At 36.8% G+C, this 21,547-nt stretch overlaps 1 pseudogene; it reads left to right on the top strand.

Annotated features, from left to right (window-relative positions):
* The first annotated feature begins 1,308 nt into the window (after positions 1-1,308).
* Positions 1,309-21,351, top strand: LOC102840791 (annotated as a pseudogene).
* Positions 21,352-21,547: the final 196 nt, after the last annotated feature.

Genomic DNA, 21,547 nt, shown 5'->3' with positions numbered 1-21,547 from the left:
CATCTCAATGTAAAGAAAACAAAAATCCTCACCACCGGACCAGTAAACAACATCCTTATCAATGGAGAAAAGACTGAAGTTGTTAAGGAGTTCATGCTTCTTGGATCAACTATGAACACCTATCAAAGCAGCAGCCCAGAAATCAAACGATGTATTGCATTGGGCAAATCTGTTGTACAAGACCTTTTTAAAGTATTGAAGAGGAAAGATGTCATCTTGAGGGAGGACTAAGGTGCCCAAGCCATGGTATTTTCAATAACCTCATGTGCATGTGAAACCTGGAAAGTGAATAAGGAAGGCTGTTGAAGAATTGATACTTTTGAGTTATGTTATTGTAGGAGAATATTGAACCAACAGATCTGTGTTGGAATAAGTGCAGCCAGAGTGATCCTTGGAGTCCAGAATGGCCAATCTTCCTCTCTCATACTTTGGACATATTGTCAAGAGGGACCAGTCGCTGGAGAAGGAAATCATGTTTGGTTAGGTGGAGGATTAGAGAAAAGGAGGAAGACCCCAGTGAGATGGATTGGCAAAGTGGCAGCATCAATGGGCTTGAGTGTGGCAACAATTGTTAGGTTGGCCCAGGACAGGGCAGTGTTTCGTTCTGTTGTACATAGAGGCTCTATGAATCGGTATCGACTCAATGGCACCTAACAACATATACATGGACCTCACCAGATGACATACAGAAATCAAATTGACTACATCTGTGGCAAGAGCCAGTTGAAAAGCTCCACATCATCAGTCAAAACAAGGCCAGGGGCAGGCTGTGAAACACACTATCTATTGCTCATATGCAAGTTCAGGCTCAATGTGAAGAAATTTAAACCAATTCCAAAATTTGACCTTGAGCATATCCCAGCTGAATTTAGAAATCATGTCAATAATATATTTGATGCATGAGACACAAATGACCAAAGGCCAGAAGATTTGTTGGATGACAGGAAGAAAGCAAAAGATGAGTAAGAATATGAGAAAGAAGGTAAAGATCAAAATGTCTGTCAGAAGAGAATTTGAAGCTTGCTCTCCAGCATAAAGATTTAAAAGCATATGGAAGAAATGTGAGGTAAAAGAGCTGAACAGAAAATTCCAAAGGTCAGTTCAATAAGACAAAGTCAAGTGTCATAATGAAATGTTCAAAGACCTGGATTTAGATAACCAAAAGGGAAGAACATGCTCAATATTTCTCAACTAAAAGAACTGAAGAAAAAATAAAAGCATCAACTTGAAATATTGAAGACTTCTATGGGAAATATTGAACTATGCAGTAAGCATCTAGAAAAGATGGCAGGAATAAATAGAGCCACTATGCCAAAAGAAATGGAGGATATTCAACCATTTCAAGAGACAACATATGACCGAGAACTAATAGTACTTAAAGAAGGTGCACTGTAAACACTGGCAAAGAACAAAGTTCTGGAAATTGATGGTATACATATTGAAATCTTCCACAAATTAATACAGCACTGGAGACACTCACTCATCTCTGCCAAGAAATTTGGAAGACAGTTACCTGACAACTGATTGAAAGAGATCCATATTTGTGTCCATTCCAAAGAAAGGTGACTACGTGGAATTCAGAAATCATCTGACAATATTATTAATCTCACATGCAAGTATAATATTGCTACAGATGATTCAAAAATGGCTGCAATAGTTCATTAACAATGAACTTCCAGAGGTTCATGCCAGATTCAGAAAAGGATGTGGATATCAATGTGGATGTAGGGATATCATTGCTGATGTATGATGGATCTTGGCTGAAGACAGAGAATACCAGAAAGATGTTTACCTATTGTTTACTAACTATGCAAAGGCTTTTAATTGTGTGGATCATGACATGCTTTGGACAACATTGTGGAAAATTCGTATCCCGGAACACTTAATTGTGCTAAAGAGGATCCTGTACATAGACCAAGAGACAGTTGTTCAGACAGAACAAGGGGATACTAAATGGTTTAAAATTGGTAAAGGTGTGTGCTAGGATTGTAGTCTTTCACCATACTTATACAGTCTGTATGCTGAACAAATAATCTGAGAAGTTTGATTATATGAAGAAGTAGGAGGCAGCAGGATTGGAAGAAGATACATTAACTAACTATGATATGCAGAAGATACAACCTTGCTTGTTGAAAGAGGACTGAAAATGCTTATTGATGAAGATCAAATACCACAAGTCGTCCATTTAAAGAAAAGAAAAAAAAAAATCCTCACCATTGGACCAGTAAATAACAACAAGATAATTTCTTCTTGATTATAAAAATTAAGTCCCACAAAAAAAAATAAAGAAAGCTAGAGAAAGAAAGGATTTTTAAAAAGCAAAACATGAAGGGGAAGAAAAGATAAGAAAAAGAAGAAATTGGGGGGAAGGAACAGAACCCATAGAGGAGAAAACTGTGCGGGACAAGACACTTCGTTATAAGTAGGGAACCTCTAACAGCCAAGGACCTCACAGCAGGAGAAAGGAGGTGAAGTGGTGGGATGTATGGTCCTTGATTGAGTTTCGCTGACCTAAATGTTGTCTTTGTTAGGGCATCTGATCTGGAAGTAGTTTGTGCTGGCTCAGAAGGTGACTTAAATTAGGGTCCTCATTCATATAAGGGACATTTTTTAGGCTCAGAAGACAGCTAGCATCAGAGCAGTTGTTTATGAAACAGTTCTTGGTCTCCCAGTGGTGGTCAGGTCGAGCACACTGTATTCTGACGGTCTGATGAGGCAGAGTTTAGGTGCCAGCAGACTCAGGGGTGGCGCATGCAATGTGCAGAATAGAGACTGTGCAGGGTGAGAGCGTTATAGGCTGCTGGGTGGCTGAGAGTGGGCGCTGGCTATTTTTTTGGTCACCAGGTGGCTGAAGAAAACAAAGGAGTATCCCACTTTTTTGCATTTGTGTTTTTCAGACCACTGGCTGGATCTAGTGCTGCTTGCAAATATTCAAGATTATACCATGTCTGGCCAGTCAATAATTAACCAGTCTGTCTTCACTTACTGCTTTTATTAAATTTATTGTCCTAGGACCCCTGGTAGTGTAGTGGAGTATGAGCTAGGCTGCTAAACTCAAGGTCATTAATTCAAATCTACCAGCCCCTCCAAGGGAGAAAGATGAGAATTTCTGCTCCAGTAAAGATTGATAGCTTTGGAAACCCTATAAAGGGTCACTATAAGTTGGTACCTACTGAACAGTACTTAATAACAACAACAACATTCTACTAGTCAGTATTCATTCTCCTTCTCTACCCTTTTATCTGCAATTTAGGGTTCCTAGATTATCATTGATATCTGTTTTATTTGGTCTGTCATGCTTTTGCTGTAGAGGATCTGTGAAGTTTGTCTGTCTAGTCGCCATCTAGTCAACAACAGTCCCTGAAATCTATTTTTGTATCAAATAATTGCATGCTAATAAAAACTCAGGCATATGCTAATTTGGACAGATGACACTGAAATTTAATCTTTGTAAAACTTCAAGGTCAAGGGTAAAAATGATTTCTTAATCACTCCAGCATTTTATGATGTTTAAAAATTTTTCCTGTAATTATAAAAACTTAGTGTAGTGTATACGAATCTGGCTGTGAACTGCAAGGTCAGCATTTCAAAACTACCAGCTGTTCCGCAGTAGAAAGAAGATGCTTTCTGCTCCTGTAAGGATTTACAACCTCGGAAAACCTGTACAGGGTACCTATGAGTCAGAACTGACTCCACGGCACACAGCCAACACCACCAAATGATAAATATTTTGAATTTGTTTAAAAGGCTATTTAGAATAAAATTAGAACACAATGAAATGAAGACATGAAATTCTTAGAAGGAATAGGTCAGAGATAGACATAAAATAAAGGCAAAAGTTTTCTAGTCAATTGTGAGGATTAATGAGAGAAAGTTACACAAACTTATGGGGGCACCATTGCCATATACCCAGCACATTTATTTTTCATAATAAGGTATTTCATTTATAAGCAATGTATTTATTTTTTTATGCTGAAAAAAATGACTATATTATATAAATGTGAACTCTATAGTGAATTATTAAAGGATTAACATTAAGCTCATGGCCTAGTAACAATTAGGAGACAAAAACTTTTTGCATTGCTTTCAAAAGCTCAGCATCATTTCTTATTTGCTTGAAGAACTTTACAACTCAATACTTCCTTTCATCTCTATTCATATTTCTTTTACATTTGGTTATTTTCTATACATGTTTTAACAAGAACTTGATAATATAAGATAAGGTTACTTTCCACATAAATTTTTCACATAATCTTGCTGCATTTTTAGTTAGAAGTCTCCCAAGTTCTGTGGATCTAGTCAACTTGCCTTATGTATCTTGGTTATCAAACAGGACACTTAGCATGAGAATTGTTGTTGTTAGGTGCCATCGAGGCGGAACCGACTCACAGCGACCCCATGCACAGCAGAACGAAACAATGTCCGATACTGGGCCAACCTCGCTACTGCTGCCACACTTAAGTCCATCAATGCCGCCACCTGGCCAATCCATCTTGTTGGGGGTCTTCCTCTTTTTCTTGTACTCTCCATTTTACCAAACATGATATCCTTCTCCAGTGACTGTTCCCTCCTGACAATATGTCCAAAGTATTAGAGATGAAGTTAAGCCATCTTAGCCTCTAAAGAGCACTCTGGCTACACTTCTTCCAAAACAGATATTTTGGTTTTTTGGCAGCCCACGACACTTTTAGTATTCTTCTCGAACACAATATTTCAAAGGCATCAATTCTTCTACAGTCTTCCCTATCACTGTCCAGCTTTCACATCCTTATGAGGTTATTGAAAATTCCGTGGCTTGGGTCAGGTGCACCTTAGTCCTCAGGCTGACATCTTTGCTCTTCAAGACTCTAAAAAGGTCTTGTGCAGCAGATTTGCCTAATGCAATACGTCCTCTGATCTCTTGACTGCTGCTTCCTTGAGTGTTGATAGTTGATCCAAGAAGAATGAAGTCCTTGATAATTTCAATCTTTTCTCCATTGATAAGAATGTTGTTTATTGGTCTAGTGGTGAGGATTTTTGTTTTCTTTACAATGAGATGCAATCCATATCGAAGGCTGCTGTGCTCTTTGATCTTCATCAGTAAATGTTTTAAGTCCTCTTCACTTTCAGCAAGCAATGTTGTATCATCTGCATTCCACAGGTTGTTAAGGAGTCTTCCTCCAATCCTGATGCCACGTTTTTCTTCATAGAACCCAGCTTCTAGTGTTATTTGCTCAGCATACAGGTTGAATAAGTATGGTGAAAGAATACAACCTTGCTTTACACCTTTCTTAGTTTTAAAACATTCAGTGTTCCCATGCTCTGTTCGAACAAGTGCCTCTTGGTCCAGGTTCAGATTCCTCATGAGTACAATTAAGTGTTCTGGAATATGCATCCTTCGCAATATTGTCCATAGTTTCTCATGATCCACACAATCGAAAGCCTTGCATAGTCAATAGAGTATATGTAAACATCTTTCTGATATTCTCTGCTTTCAACTAAGATCCACTGGACATCAGCAATGATATCTCTCATTCCACGGCCTCTTCTGAATCCGGCTTGAACCTCTGGAAGTTCTCTGTCAATGTATGATTGTAGCCATTTCCGTATTACCTTTAGCAAAACTTTATTGGCTTGAGAGATCAAAGAGATTGTCCGATGATCTCTGCATTCCGTTGGGTCACTTCTCTTTGGAATGGGCACAAATATGGATCTATTCCAATCAGTCAGCCAGATAGTTGTCTTTCAAATTTCTTGGCAGAGATGAGTGAGTACCTCCTGTGCTGCCTCACTTTCTTGGAAGGTTTCAATTTTTATTCCATCAATAAAATTGCCTTGTTCTTTGCAAATTCCTTCAATGCACTTTGGACTTCCTCCCTGATTATCATTGGCTCTTGATAATATGGTACCTCTTGAAATGGTTGAACATTAACCATTTCCTTTAGGTACAATGACTCTGTGTATTCTTTCCATCTTCTCTTGATGCATTCTGCATCATTCAATAATTTGCCCAGAGAATCTTTCAATAATGAAAGTTGAGGCTTGAATTTTTTTCTTCAGTTCCCCCAGCTTGAGAAATACTGAGCGTGTTCTTCCTTTTTGGTTTTCTGATTCCAAATCTTTGCAAAGTTTATTATAATATTTGACTTTATCTTCTCAAGCTGATCTTTGAAATTTTCTGTTCAGCTCTTGGACCTCCTCATTTCTTCCTTTTGCTTTAGCATCTCTATGCTGGAGAGCAAGTTTCAGAGTCTCTTCTGACATCCATTTTGATCTTTGCCTTCTTTCTTGTCTTCTTAATGATTTTTTGTGCTCTTTATGTATGCTGTTCTTATTGTCATCCCACAACTCTTCTGGTCTTTAGTGTTTAATGTATCAAAACTGTTCTTCATATGACCTGTAAATTCAGGTGGGATATGTTCAAGGTCATATTTTGTCTCCCATGGACTTGTTTTCATTTTGTTCAGTTTCAGTTTGGATTTGCATATGTGTAATTGGTCTGTTTCACAGTGTGCCCCTGGCCTTGTTTTCACTGATGATATGGAGCTTTTCCATCTTCTCTTTCCACAGATGTAATCAATTTGATTTCTATGTGTTCCATCTGGCGAGGTCCATGTGTATAGTCGTCTTTGAAATAAATCATTGGTTTTGTAGAATTCTATCATGCATTCTTCATGATAGAATGGAAGCTAATAAATCAATATCTATGTCTCTGTAATCTGTAAAACAGAAGATATTTGTTAGATCTTATAAAGATTACTTCCACTTAATGAAGGTATAAGAGTAGAAGGAACACTAGACAAGGCATTCTGTAGATCATAAGCCTACCTGACCTTGACAAATCTTCCAAACAAGTGACATCTAAGATTTCCTTTCTTTCTAATTCTAGCTCACTGTGTTCCTCTAGCATTTGATAATTCAGAGCTGCTTCCTTTCTTGAAGTTTTTATTTCAGTTACCAATCACCGCTCACTCAATTCTCAAAGAATGCACCCTTAGAGGAAAATTTCTGAAATTGTATGTACAGTTGTTAGTACACTCATTTTTACTCTTATTACATGTTTTGTTAAGTTTATTCTCCTGAAATGACCTTCGATCTTCACTTAGGATTGGTTCAATTAATGTCTATCTCATGTCAGTAGAATCTGAGCTTCAGTAGAGTAGAACTGAATAACAAAAGCCTCACTGAGGAAATCAACACTTACTTGTTGAATAAATAAATAAATATGAGTACCCTATAACATGTTTAGAGAATCAAATAAACAGTGACAAAAATTCCTCTCATTTACATATTTTTAATATACAAAGTCAATTTTATCTATTATGCATGAAGGAAGGCTGGCATTCCTCTTGAAACACTAGCTTATGCAGAGGAAGTGGTTTTTTCAAGCTCACACAGATAGTACATAAATAGTGAAGCTGGGATGGGAGCTCAGATCTTAAATGTACAATGGGCCTTTTACTAAAATAAATAGACATGAGAATTTAATGTCCTTGATAGTTAACTTTGTTTTACAATCTCAGAACAAAGGTTGCATTGGCTGACCTAAATGGAGCATGACTTATTGTTGCACTGATCAATATGCAGGTTAAGTCAACGATGGAAAGTGGAGAATGGAAAAGTCAATACTCAGTGAATCAGGAGTTTAGTCAGATTGGAAGAATTTGCTGCAGGAAGGATGCAATACTTATTAGGAGCTGATATGAGGTCTTATGCACAGTCAATAAGGTCATCATATGTCAGTGATACTGGACATGTAGGAATCTCTAGAAGTTGGCACTTAGTCACCCTGTTTTATTAATGATAGTATCCATATGGACTGGTGTTTGTACTGTGAGGCTCATTTCTGAGGAGACTTGAAATATAGTGTAACTTGCTGACACTGGGCAGGTTATTGCAGAGATATTGTGGCATAACAGCAAGAAAGGAATGAAGCCACTCAGCAGGATATAGTACATGGCCCATTGACTGCATTAGTAGATACGTTGTGTGCATGCATACTGCTATAGATATGCTGGTGACCATGGTAGGGCCTCTAGAAGATAGGAAACAGATTTACATTAATCATAGCAAAAAGCCTATGATTGTTTGCAGACCAAAGAAATTGCTTTAAATTGCACAACTAAAAAACTATGCATCTGAATTTATTAGCATGAAAGTAGATATTCACAGACTTAGCACATATATATATTGACTTCTTGAAGGGAATCATCATAACAAAGGTGTTTCATTGTCCTTCATATAGTTAAGAGTTGTATTAATGTGGTGGTCTAGAATATGTCATCCTTACATGAATAGTTAGCATCTTGAAAATCAGTCACTGGTAGTTTCAGAAGCTGCAGTAGACATGTGACAAGGAGGCTCAGTCATAGAAGTTGGAGGTGGATTTGATTCCAATGGAGTGACTGGAATAAACATAAGAGCGCCTGTTGACATCTGTAAGGTTAGGAAGGTGACATCGGACAACAGCTTATCAATCTTTATATTCAACGATTTTAAGGCGATGTTAAGAGCTGTGATAATAGCTATAATATTATCAAAGTCTTCTTTAATATCACTTCTAATATTTCTAACTTGATGGTCTTTGGAGAGATCATCAGAATCCTTGGGCCTTAGTTCTTCACTTTATTTGCACTCTTCATGTTGCTTATGGGTCCTTCATAGTTCATACTATCTGGCTCTGTTACGAGATTTGGTGCTGCAAGTGCCATTTTTTGGCTTTCCAAAGATAAAAGTGTATCCTTCAGCAAAGTGGGTTGTGTTGACATCATTAGTGCTTTGAGGTAGTGACTTGGGCATGGTTTTATTGATCCTAATAGTTGTAAATCTTCTTAGAAACAGGTTGAATGCTTCAAAATGAGACCTTTTTAATGTGTATTTGTTAATAGTAGACCTTCATATACAGCATTTGCTCTTAAAGTCACATCACTCTGTCTTCAGTCTTCGTCAACTTACTAAAACCACTCTTGTTGCCGTCACAAACTCTTCCAGTTTCCAATCCCAATAGGGATTTCTCAGTCTTCGCTTCCTCATTGTATTTAATTTTAATACTACTTGAAGTATAAACTGGAGTATAATCCCAGTGCTTTTTGTTGAAAATTTAGGGAGGATTGATCATGTAAATAGAATTCCACAACTCCAACCACTCGCACAAAAGGTTCTACTTTAGTGATAAGAATGACATATACATACAAAATGACAAACACACACTATTCTAGTTCATTATTTGAATGAATCAACTCATAATACTTAAAAGTAGAATTTTCAAATATATTGGAGTGAAAAGAGAAAAGGCTACTTTAGGCAAGTAAGTAATTAAAGGGCTTGTTTTTCATTTTCTAAGACTGCAATTTCAGTGTGGTCTAGAACTTAATGATCAAAATCCTTTCTCATGTTGTAACTGTAAAGGTCAGACAAAAATGAATGGAATAAGTCTATACTTAATTCAAAGAGTACAACGATATTAATAAAATAAGCAAATAAACTAAAATGACCATGAAAAAGAAAACAAACACAATATAAAAAACCCCTATACTAATATATTTTCTAAATCTGAAAAATGAAAACTAATTAAAAAACCTCCAAAGTTGAATGTTGATAAAATTTCCTTAAATTTCAGAACAATAAGTAGGTTCTGCATAAAATTTTTAAAGCTGACTTTGAAGAGGTCCTTGAATTTATGATATGAGACATGATTAAAAAAGACCAGTTTTCCTCACTGATACTTTATTTGTGTTATTACATGATAACAATAAAACTTGTGGATCTATTCATTATACGTTTGAAGATTATTCTTTTTGTGTAAAATAAAACTCATCTCCAAATGTATCCATAAGTTAAGGCCACATCTTAATAAAGGCTTAACTTTTTATCATTGATATATTTTGAAGCAGTCACACTCAAGATTTTTTCAGAGCCACCACAGTCCATGTGCTTTGAAATAATATAGTGCATGAGGAATTATTCTGACTGAAGTGAACTTTTTTCCTAACAACGTTCACCAAATACTTTTCTATGAATGAATATGGGCACAATAAAATTTGTATGCTATGTAATTTAACATTTTGATAGTTTAAAAAAATAAAGACACCTAACAAATTAAATAAATTTGTTTTCAATTAAGAAAATGTTTTCAGGTTATTAAATATTGTTCAGTTCAATTTATTGTAGAAAAACACAATTAGTTGGGCTTTTTTTTTTTTTTTTTCTGTCCAACATCTTAGCAAGGCTGCAGTTATAGTAGCTGCTCTCCAAGCTTCGTGATGCCACCCATGGATGACAAGAAGAAGAAAGATGCTGTAAAGTCAGCCAAGCAAGACAAAGACCCAATGAATAAATCTGGGGGCAAGGTCAAAAAGAAGTGATCCAAAGGAAAAATTTGATATAAACTCAATAACCTGGTCTTGTTTGACAAAGCCATATATGACAAATTCTGTAAGGAAGTCCCCAGTTAAAAGTTTATAACACCAGCTGTTGTTTGTGAGAGATTGAAGATTCGAGGTTCCCTACCTAGGGAAGCCCTTCAGGAGCTGCTTAATAAAGGATTTATCAAGCTGGTTTCAAAACATAGGTTGAGTAATTTACACCAGAAACACAAAGGGTAGACATGCACCAATCACTGGTGAAGATTCATGAACAGGTCCAGCCAACTGTTTATTTTGAAAAATAAAATTTTATTAAATTTTAAAAATCACACAATTGTTTAGGTATTACTATTTTTACTTATATTCATACAAATGCAATGATAATCTGACACTTATGTTTGCATAACTGGTTATCTTGAGTATAATTGAGTTTTAAAGTTATTTTTATATATTAATAACATCAATAAATATCTTACTTACTAGACTAACCAATATAAATCACTGTGCTTTCTGTAGTAAAAAGTTTCATTTAAAGGAAAATAATTCTAAAGCTTAAGAAAAACTCCTTTTTATGTCACATTAGTATTGCTATGGCAACAGTATTTTTAAAGGCTATATTCTCCAATTGTTGTTGTTAAGTGTATTTGAATCAGTTTAGACTTACAGCGACCTTATATAGGGTTGTTGTTGTTGTTATGTGCTGTGGAGTAGGTTCCGACTCAGTGACCCTGTACAGGGTTTCTGAGGCTGTAAATCTTTACCGGAGCAGAAAGCCTCATCTTTCTCCCGTGGAACAGCTGGTAGTTTCGAACTGCTGACCTTGTAGCTCGCAGCCCGATTCGTAACCACTACGCTACCAGAGTAGAACCACCTTGTACAGGGTAGTGCTTATCCTATAGTGCTACACCAGGACTTCGTATTTTTCTTTACACATATATTTTAAAATCATAACATAAATATTTAAGCACTCAATGCTGTTGTTGTTGTTGTTAGGTGCCATCGAGACGGCACCGACTCATAGCGACCTTATGCACATCAGAACGAAACAATGTCCGATCCTGGGCCAACCTCACTACTGTTGCCACACTCGAGTCCATCGGTGTTGCCACCTGGCCAATCCATCTCGTTGGGGGTCTTCCTCTTTTTCTCTGATCCTCCATCTTATCAAACATGATATCCTTCTCCAGCGACTTTTCCCTCCTTACAATATGCACTAGAAATATCTGATCAATTGATTAAAAAGGAATTACTGGTGCAGCACCAGAGATGGAGGCAGAGATGGGGCATGGAAAGAGGGAGCTGCTGAGGACTCAAGATTCATCAACTAAGAAGAGAAGGACTAAGAACTGGTGGCCAGAAGCAGACTTGCAGAATGTGCCCTTTGGATATGTAAATTATTATATATGCTGAGTGGTTTTTTGTTTGTTTGTTTTTTAAAAAGCTAATGTGGCTAGATAGAAATACTATTAACTGATGGTACATGAAGGGGATTATAAGCATTGCAATGAAACAAGGTATATGATTTGTAGAATGTAAAACTGATGATATGTCTTGTAAACTTTCACTCAATCCACAATAAAAACCTTAATTAAAAAAAAAAAAAAAAGGAGTTACTGGTAGATATATAATGCTTGAATAGCTCCAAGATCAACAGAACTCACCACACAATTGATAATGTTAGACTATGATACTGTTGGAATAATGTTTCTTGATCAAATGTATAATTGTCTTCAATGAAGTAGTAGTGGCTTTAGTTGTCTTATCCTGCATGACTTCTGAAGTCATACAAAGCTACCTTTTATAAAAGTATTTTTGAAATAATGTTAATTGTTCCTTAGGGTAAATAAGAATTTAATTTTCATGGAATTTAAACATTTTTAAAGTTTTTTTTTTAAATTAATCAGATAGCTTTGCCACTAGAGTCAAATTGAAGTACTATGATTTAAACAAGTATTTATGGCTATTCATCATCTATGTCTTCTCCTTAATTTAGTACCTTACAGTGTTTATTATACTTCTTAATACAGAGAAAAATATGATAAATCAAGATTCAATTCGTCTAAAGCTTAACACATTTTCTGATCATGTGTTAATTTTTAAGAACAATGTCCTCTTTATTTCCCTATGCAGAGTCATAGCAGCATGTACTGAAGGTCACAGAATGTAGCAAAATTAGTATAGAAAACAAAAAATGTAATTGAAGATTAAAATACCAAATTAATAGCTCAACATATGGTTCTTCGAATAAAAAATTCTACATGTTATGCAAAAAATGTTCAATTCTTTTAAATGTATAATTCAAATTACCCCAATGTATATCTTGTTGATTGCAAAACCCAATAAGTGGTAACATTATTGTACTTACACAGATTGTATAGAGTCTGATCCACAAAAATAGTGAAACTCAAATCAAAGTTTGTATTCAGATGCTTTGAAATGTTAAGTTACAGACTCAAAAAACTGCAAGGTGACTAATATAATGAGCATCTTATGTATGATGAAAGCAATGTTACAAATCTAAAATAAATTCTTAAATTTAGTATATTATATTTTCCTCCTATATAACCTAGTCTTAAGTATGTTTAGATGCTAGGCTACTGCGAGGCTACTGCTGGATCAAAGAAATATGCATTTGAAAACTGACCAAAACTAAAGTCTAAGTATTGATTTTGTTTTGGAGGTTAATAAAAGCTTAGAAATTAAAAGGAAACATTTTCACTGTATATGTAATTACCATTTTGAACATTAATGGTTTTTTGTTTGTTTGTTTGTTTGTTTTTTACCAAACTCATAGTGTGTCACAACACCAAATAGTTCCTTTTCTTTCCTAGTCTAGAGTTGTCTCTTTTTTAAAATTTTAAAGGTAACTAATTTTTCCTATTCACAAAATATTTTAATCAAGATATTGACTATATTTTCTACACGTTTATGTGGGAAAATATTTAGTGCCACTATAATGATTTTTTTTTCATATTGCCAGTATTCAAACATCTCAGAGATCATAGAGCTACAACTATAATTTTAGATAACATAAAATAAGTTCAAAGGCCAAAGACCAAAGTCCTGAGAATATCCTCTGATTCAACATCCTAAGACTGTATATGGAGATATCAGGCCAATAGAAATGAAGTGATTTGCGTAAGACCTCTACAACTAGTTAGAGGAAGAATTTAAATTAAATTCACTTTTTCTCCATGAAATAACTCCTCAAATACTCTGAAATGATAAGTTTATAGACCATTTCCCAAAGATGGAAACAATATGTGTGTCCAAATTTATGTAAGCCAAGGCAAAGTTTTATTACAGGGAAAAGCAAATGATTAATGCTTGATAGAACATTTTTTTTTCAATTTAGTAAAATATTAAGAGTACTATACTTCCTTGTGTAAACAAAAGGAACAAAACACATTTTGAGATTTAAAATATTGCTGCGGCAAATTCATTAATGTTCTCATTACTATAGAAAATATGTATATTAATTTATAATTTATCTTAATCTAATGAGAAATGCATGGGATATCAAAGAAATTGTGTGATGATTTCTGCATCTGTTGGGTCACCTCTCTTTGGAATGGACACAAATATGGACCTTTTCCAATCAGTTGGCTGGATAGTTGTCTTCCAAATTTCTTGGCAGAGATGAGTGAGTACCTCCAGTGCTGCCTCACTTTCTTGAAAGATTTCAAGATGTATTCCATCAATTTCTGGTGCCTTGTTCTTTGCAAATTCCTTCAATGTACCTTGGACTTCTTCCTTCAGTATCATTGGCTCTTGATCATATGCTACCTCTTGAAATGGTTGAACCTCAACCATTTCCTTTTGGTATAGTGACTCTGTGTATTCCTTCCATCTTCTCTTGATGCTTTCTGCATCATTCAATAATTTGCTCAGATAATCCTTCAAAAACAAAAGTTGAGGCTTGAATTTTTTCTTCTGTTCCCCCAGCTTCAGAAATGCTGAGTGTGTTCTTCCTTTTTGGTTTTCTGACTCCAGATTGTTACACATTTTGTTAATATTTGGCTTTATCTTCTTGAGCTGATCTTTGAAATTTTCTGTTCAGCTCTTGTACCTCCTCATTGCTTCCATTTGCTTTAGCATCTCTACACTGGGGAGCAAGTTTCAGTGTCTCTTCTGACATCCATTTTGACCTTTTCCTTCTTTCTTGTCTTCTTAATGACTTTTTGCTTTCTACATGTATGATGTTCTTTATGCCATCCCAAAACTCTTCTGGTCTTCGGCCTTTAGTGTTTAATGTATCCGATCTGTTCTTCAAATGATCTCTAAATTCAGGTGAGATATATTCAAGATCATATTTTGCCTCTCATGGACTTGTTTTCATTTTCTTCAGCTTCAGTTTGAATGTGCATATGTGTAATTGATGGTCTGTTCCACAATCTGCCCCAGGACTTATTTTGACTGATGTAGTCAATTTGATTTCTATGTATTCCATCTGGTGAGGTCCATGTGTATAGTCTTCTCTTATGCTGTAAAAAGAAGGTATTTGAAATGAACAAATAATTGATTTTGCAGAATTCTATCATGCATTCTTCAGCATCATTTCTATCACCAAGGCCATATTTTCCAAATACTGATCCTTCCTCTTTGCTCCCAACCTTCGCATTTCAATCACCCATAATGATAAATATACCTTGATTGCATGTTTGATCAATTTCAGATTAAAGAATTTGGTAGAATTCTTCTATTTCATCCTTACTGGCTTTAGAGGTTGGTGCGTAAATTTGAATAATAGTGGTATTCACTGGGCTTCCCTGTAGGTGCATGGATATTTTCCTAGCAGAGACAGCATTGTATTTCATGACTGATCTGGATATGTTCTTTTTGACAATGAATGTAACACCATTCCTCTTCAATTTGTCATTCCCAGCATAGTAAATCATGTGGTTGTAAGATTCAAAATGGCCAATACCAGTACATTTCAGCTCATTAATGCCCAAGATATCGATGTTTATGCATTCCATTTCATTTTTGACAATTTCTTAATTTTCCTAGATTCATACTTCATACATTTCATGTTCTGATTATTAATGGATGTTTACAGATATATACATTGACAGAAAACTTAAAAAGGTACCAGCCTGATTCAGAATAGGCCATGGAATGAGAGATATCATTCCTGATGTCCGATGGATCTTGGCTGAAAGCAGAGAATATCAGAAAGATGTTGACCTGTGCTTTATTGACTACGCAAAGGCGTTCGATTGTGTGGATCATGACAAGCTATGGGCAACATTGTGAAGTATGAGTATTCCAGAACACTTAATTGTGCTCATGAGGAATCTGTACCTGGACCAAGAGGCAGTAGTTCAAACAGAACATGGGAACACTGAATGGTTTAAAATTAAGAAAAGTGTGCAACAGGTTTGTATTTTTTCACCATATTTATTCAATCTGTATGCTAAACAAATAATCTGAGAATCTGGGTTATATGAAGAAAAATGTGGCATCAGGTTTGGAGGAAGACCCATTAACAACCTGCAATATGCAGATGATACAAACTTGCTTGCTGAAAGTGAAGAAGACTTGAAATATTTACTGATGAAGATCAAAGAGCACAGCCTTCGGTATGGATTGCATCTCAATGTCAAGAAAACAAAACATCCTCACCACTGGACCAATAAACAACATTCTCATCAATGGAGAAAAGAATGAAGTTGTCAAGGACTTCATTCTTCTTAGATCAACTATCAATACTCATGGAAGCTGCAGTCAAGAAATCAGACGATGTATTGCATTTGGTAAATCTGCTGCACAAGACCTTTTTAAAGTGTTGAAGAGCAAAATGTCAGCTTGAGGACTAAGGTATGCCTGACCCAAGCCATGGCATTTTCAATAACCTCATATGCATGTGAAAGCTGGACAGTGAATAAGGAAGACCGTAGAAGAATTGATGTTTTTGAGTTATGGTGTGGGAGGAGAATATTGAAAGTGTCATGGGCTGCCAAAAGAACCAATAGATCTGTTTTGGAAGAAGTGCAGCCAGAGTGCTCCTTAGAGGCCAAGATGGCCAAACTTTGTCTCTTATACTTTGTACATATTGTCAGGAGGGAGCAGTCGCTGGAAAAGCATATTATGTTTGGTAAGGTGGAGGGTCAGAGAAAAACAGGAAGACCACCAATGAGATGGATTAGCCAAATGGACTCAAGTGTGGCAACTGTGGTGAGATTGGCCCAGGTTCAGACAGTGTTTCGTTTTGCTGTGCATAAGGTTGTTATGGTTTGGTAGCCACTCTATGGCACCCAACAACAACAACAACAACAACAACCATCATAAATAAATCTGTATAGGAAGAAAGATAGCCAGAATGGTCCTTATATCGGAGGATGGACAGATTCATGTCTCATACTTTGGACATGCTGTCAGAAGGGACCATTCCCTGGAGAAGGGCATGATTCTTGTTAATGTGGAGGGACAGCAAAAATGAGAAGGACTGCCAATGTGATGGATTGAGAGTGCTCAGGATAATGGGCTCAAACCGGACAGTAATTATGAGGATGACACAGAACTGGGCAGTGTTTTGTTCTGTTGTACATAGGGTCACTATAAGTCGGAACAAACTAGATGGCACCTAACAACAGCAACCTAACACAACATGTATTTTTAAAAAATGATTTGCATCTTCAGGTAATCTCTTTGATGATTGATTCTATAACTTGAACTGATTATATTATTAAAGAAGACTTCTGTTGGAATAGACGGGAGTTTTGTACTTGAAAATAATATCCTCACTTTCTATAACCTTCCAACCAGACGTTTTTTAATCCTAGTTTCTGGTATCTGTGATTATATTCTCGGTGTGTGGGCATAAGTGTATCTTTGTGTGAAGAAAATTTACCCAGTTATCTTAAGTAGATATAATTTAGCAGACTTTAGCTTTGCCCATATAGAAAGTCTACAAAAATAATATGTATTATTTAGTTAATATGATATGAAATACTATATTATTTAAAACTTCAAAATTGTACATTTTCAGATTAATAAAAACAACAACAGTATAACATACACACATTACCCACATACTCTGGTTGTTAATTGCCAGGCAGTTAATTCTGACTCACGGTAATGCACATATTAAGTACCAGAAACTCAACCAGGCTTTTCCCATACATTTTATATACACTTAAAAAGTACTTTTGGTAATTGTTATTAAATAGAGGAAGAAACAGAGATCCAAATAGAATACTAAGTCGAGAATTTAGTTGAGGTTCAAACAAAGGAATATGATACCAGGGCTCTATGCATTGCATGACAATGACCTTCCAGAATATTCCCTGGTAAAAATGGGCAATGTACTAGAACAAACTGAATACTTAGGGGAAATGCAAATAAAACTGTGAAATGCTGGGTTTTAGTTCATATGCTATCATCACATGTAGTCCTACTTTGGTACTATAGGATAAGCACTGGACCACAAGTTCAGTTTGAACCAGAAGGTCAGTGGTCATTATGACTCATGGTCATTATGAGTCAAAAACAACTTGACGGCCCTTAACACCATTATATTGTTTTGTCCCTTTGTGCAAATTACCTACCCTTTTTCAGTCTCAACTGCCATATCTATATAACAATCAAACTTGGAATGCACATAATATGAATCTAGGAAAATCAGAAGCCATCAAAAATTAAATAGAAAACACTGTGATTAGTGAGCTGAAATGGACAGGTATTGGCCATTCTGAATCAGACAATCATATGGTTTACTATGCTAGAAATGAAAAATTGAAGAGGAATAGTATCATATTGTAAAAAAGAATATGCTGTAATATAGGATAACGCTTATACCCCTATAAGGAAGACAAGTTAATATAATGATGGTTCAAATTAGTCACGAACTTCCAGAGCCAATGATGAAGAAATTGAAGAATTCAAACAAATTCTGCAGCCTAAAACTGATCAGATAAACATGGTCAAGATGCATTGATAATTATTGATAATTGGAATTTACAAGTTGGAAACAAAGAGTAGAGTTCAGTAGTTTGCAAATACGGCATTGGTGATAGAAATGATGTTGTAGATTGCAAGACAGGATTTGATATTGAATATTGAATGAGACCATCTCATGCAAAGATTTAGTGCATTACACACTAATGACTGAAAACCAAGAGTTGAAGGTGACATCAAAAATATCATACATGAATACAACAAAAGGTCATTGAAAAACAGGAAAGAAATAAAATATGTAATGGAAGTCAGAAGAGATGCTGAAATTTGTTCTCGAACGTAGAGTGGTGGTAGTGGAGGTTATGTGCCGTGGAGTTGGTTCCGACTCATAGCGACCCTGTACAGGGTTTCCAAGGCTGTAAAACTTTATGGGAGCAGAAAGCCTCATCTTTCTCCCATGGAACAGCTGGAAGTTTCCAACTACTGACTTTAAGGTTCGCAGCCTAATTTGTAACCACTATGCTACCAGAGTGCCAGAACATAGAGTAGCTAAAGCTAATAGAAGAAATGATGAAGTAAAAGAGGTGAACAGAAAATGTCAAAGGTCAACTCAAGAAGACAAAGTATTATAATGAAATTCTGCAAAGCCCTGGAGTTAGAAAATCAAAAGGGAAGGGCACACACAGCATTTCTCAAACTGAAATAACTGAAGGAAAAATTAAATGCTCAACTTGAAATATCAAAGGATTCTAGGGACAAGGTCAGCAGTTCAAGTTCATCAGCTGTTCCTAGGAAACCCTATACAGGGTTGTTATGGGTCAGAACCAACTAGACAACAACAAGAAGAATGGGCAAAATAGAGCACGGTGTCTCCAAATGATAAGCACTGGACTGCACACCTCAAGGCCTCCAGTTCGAGGCTGCCAGCTGCTCTTAGAGAGAAAGGTAAGGTTTTCTGCTTGGGGGAATATTTAAAGCCTCAGAATCTGTATACTGGGTCCCTATGAGTCAAATCAAGGATCTCTGGTAGCGTAGTGGTTACGAATCGGGCTGCGAACCTTAAGGTCAGCGGTTCGAAATTACCAGCCGCTCCGCGGGAGAAAGATGAGGCTTTCTACTCCCGTAAAGATTTACACCCTCGGAAACCCTGTACAGGGTCGCTATGGGTCGGAACCGACTCGACGGCACTTAACAACAACAACAAATGAGTCAAATCAGACACCAGGACACTACCAAAACACTTAACAACAAAAGCAACATGGGCAAAATATTGAATGATACAAGAAGCATCAAAAGAAGATCAAGTTTGCGCTAGGGCGGTAGAGGGGCCTGGCGAGTCTGGGTTTCAAGCTGTTGTTCGTACTTTCCTTTTCCATGTTTTGAGACGAATAACACTCCGCACCTTTGTACAAGCAACGGTGTCTCCTGGGGCAAGGAAAGAGCCAGGAAGGCCTGGGCTCTGAAGCTGCCTCTGGCAGATGAAAAGATTGAAGCCGGGCTGGTGCAGGACTTTGATGCTAGTCTGTCTGGGATCGGCCAAGAACTGTGTACTGGTGCATAGAGCATGAGTGATGTCTTCTCATTGTCCATTTTAAAACGAGAAGAGTCAAGTTTGCCTCTTGGTAATGAGAATAAAATCCTGCCTTTCCAATATGTGCTTGGTGCTGCAACCTTTCCAGCAGTGAAGCTCTATGTTGAAATACTGACCTATCTCAATCAAGAACAATCTTATGAAAATTGAATGCTAGACAATAGGAAACTTGGAGAACTTCCAGATATTAATGGAAAGTTGGTAAAGAGTATATTCCATGTGGTATTTCATGACAGATGACTACAGTACACTGAACATCAGCAGTTTGAGGGTTGGAGGTGGAATCCACTTGGAGATAGAATTCTTGACATAGATATCCCAGTGTCTGTGGGTATAATTGATCCTAGGGTTAACCCAACACAGCTAAGTACAGTAGAGTTCCTATGGGACCCTGCAAAGAGAACATCTGTGTTTATTCAGGTACATTGCATTAGCACAGATTTCACTATGAAGAAACATGGTGAAGAAAAGGGAGTGCCGTTCTGAGTGCAAATTGACAACTTCAAGGAGAATGAGAATGGGGAATATACTGAGCACTTATACTCAGCCAGCTGCCATATCAAAGTCTTCTAGCCCAAAGGTGCAGATAGAAAGCAAAAACAGACAGAGAGAAAATGGAGAAACAAACACCTCATGAAAAGGGGAAGTATCAACCTTTCTATGAGACAACTACACTCACAGATTTTTCTCCATGGCCTGAGATCATGCATATGTCAATAATTCTCCATCACCTAGCTTCAACAGTTTCCATAACAGCTTTTCTCTTGGGGAAGGAAATGGTTCACCAAACCACCAGACAGAGCCTCCCCCTCCAGTCACAGATAACCTCTTGCTCAGCAGTGGTTGCATCAAAACTGCTTTTCTACATTCACAAGGTTTTTCACAAACTTTTCAGGGGAAGATTTATTGAAATAAATCTAGAGATGATGTGATCCAAATCTGTGACCATACAGAAGGAATCGGACTTTTTAATGCATTTAAAGGAGCTCTGGTAGCGTAATGGTTACGAATCGGGCTGCGAACCTTAAGGTCAGCGGTTCGAAACTACCAGCCACTCCGCGGGAGAAAGATGAGGCTTTCTACTCCCGTAAAGATTTACACCCTTGGAAACCCTGTACAGGGTCGCTATGGGTCAGACCCGACTCGATGGCACTTAACAACAACAAAGGCTGCATGGTATGTCCAAGATTGACCACTTATGTTTGTAAGAAATCCTTACAATTGAGGGAGCAGCAGCAACAGCAGCAGAAGCATAAAAATGTAGACTCAAATGGTACTTTCTTCATGTATCATGCCATCTATCTAGAAGAACTGACTGTTGTTGAACTGACAGAAAAAATTGCTCAGCTTTTTAGCATTTCCCCTCAGCAGATCAGCAAGATCTACAAACAGGGACCCATAGGAATCCATGTGCTCATCAGTGATGAGATGATTCAGAACTTTCAGGAAGAAGCTTGTTTTATTCTGGACACAAGGAAAGCGGAAACCAATGATAGTTATCATATCATACTGAAGTAGGAATGAAGCATTCCATACTCAATGGTTGCTGCTTCCTTCACCTCTTGGAAATGCCTCTCTGGTAGTGGGATGTGAGTGGAGTGTTAACGGCTGCAGGAATCTGACCTATCTGACTGTGTGTAGGAGGGTTCAAGCCATAGAGGCAGAATTCCAGCCCTCTGTTGATCCAGCTTTGTGGCACGCACAGATTACTGCT

Source organism: Chrysochloris asiatica, unplaced genomic scaffold, assembly GCF_000296735.1.
Source record: "Chrysochloris asiatica unplaced genomic scaffold, ChrAsi1.0 scaffold00244, whole genome shotgun sequence".
Lineage (NCBI taxonomy): Eukaryota > Metazoa > Chordata > Mammalia > Afrosoricida > Chrysochloridae > Chrysochloris > Chrysochloris asiatica.
This window is presented reverse-complemented; position numbering and strand designations above follow the sequence as displayed.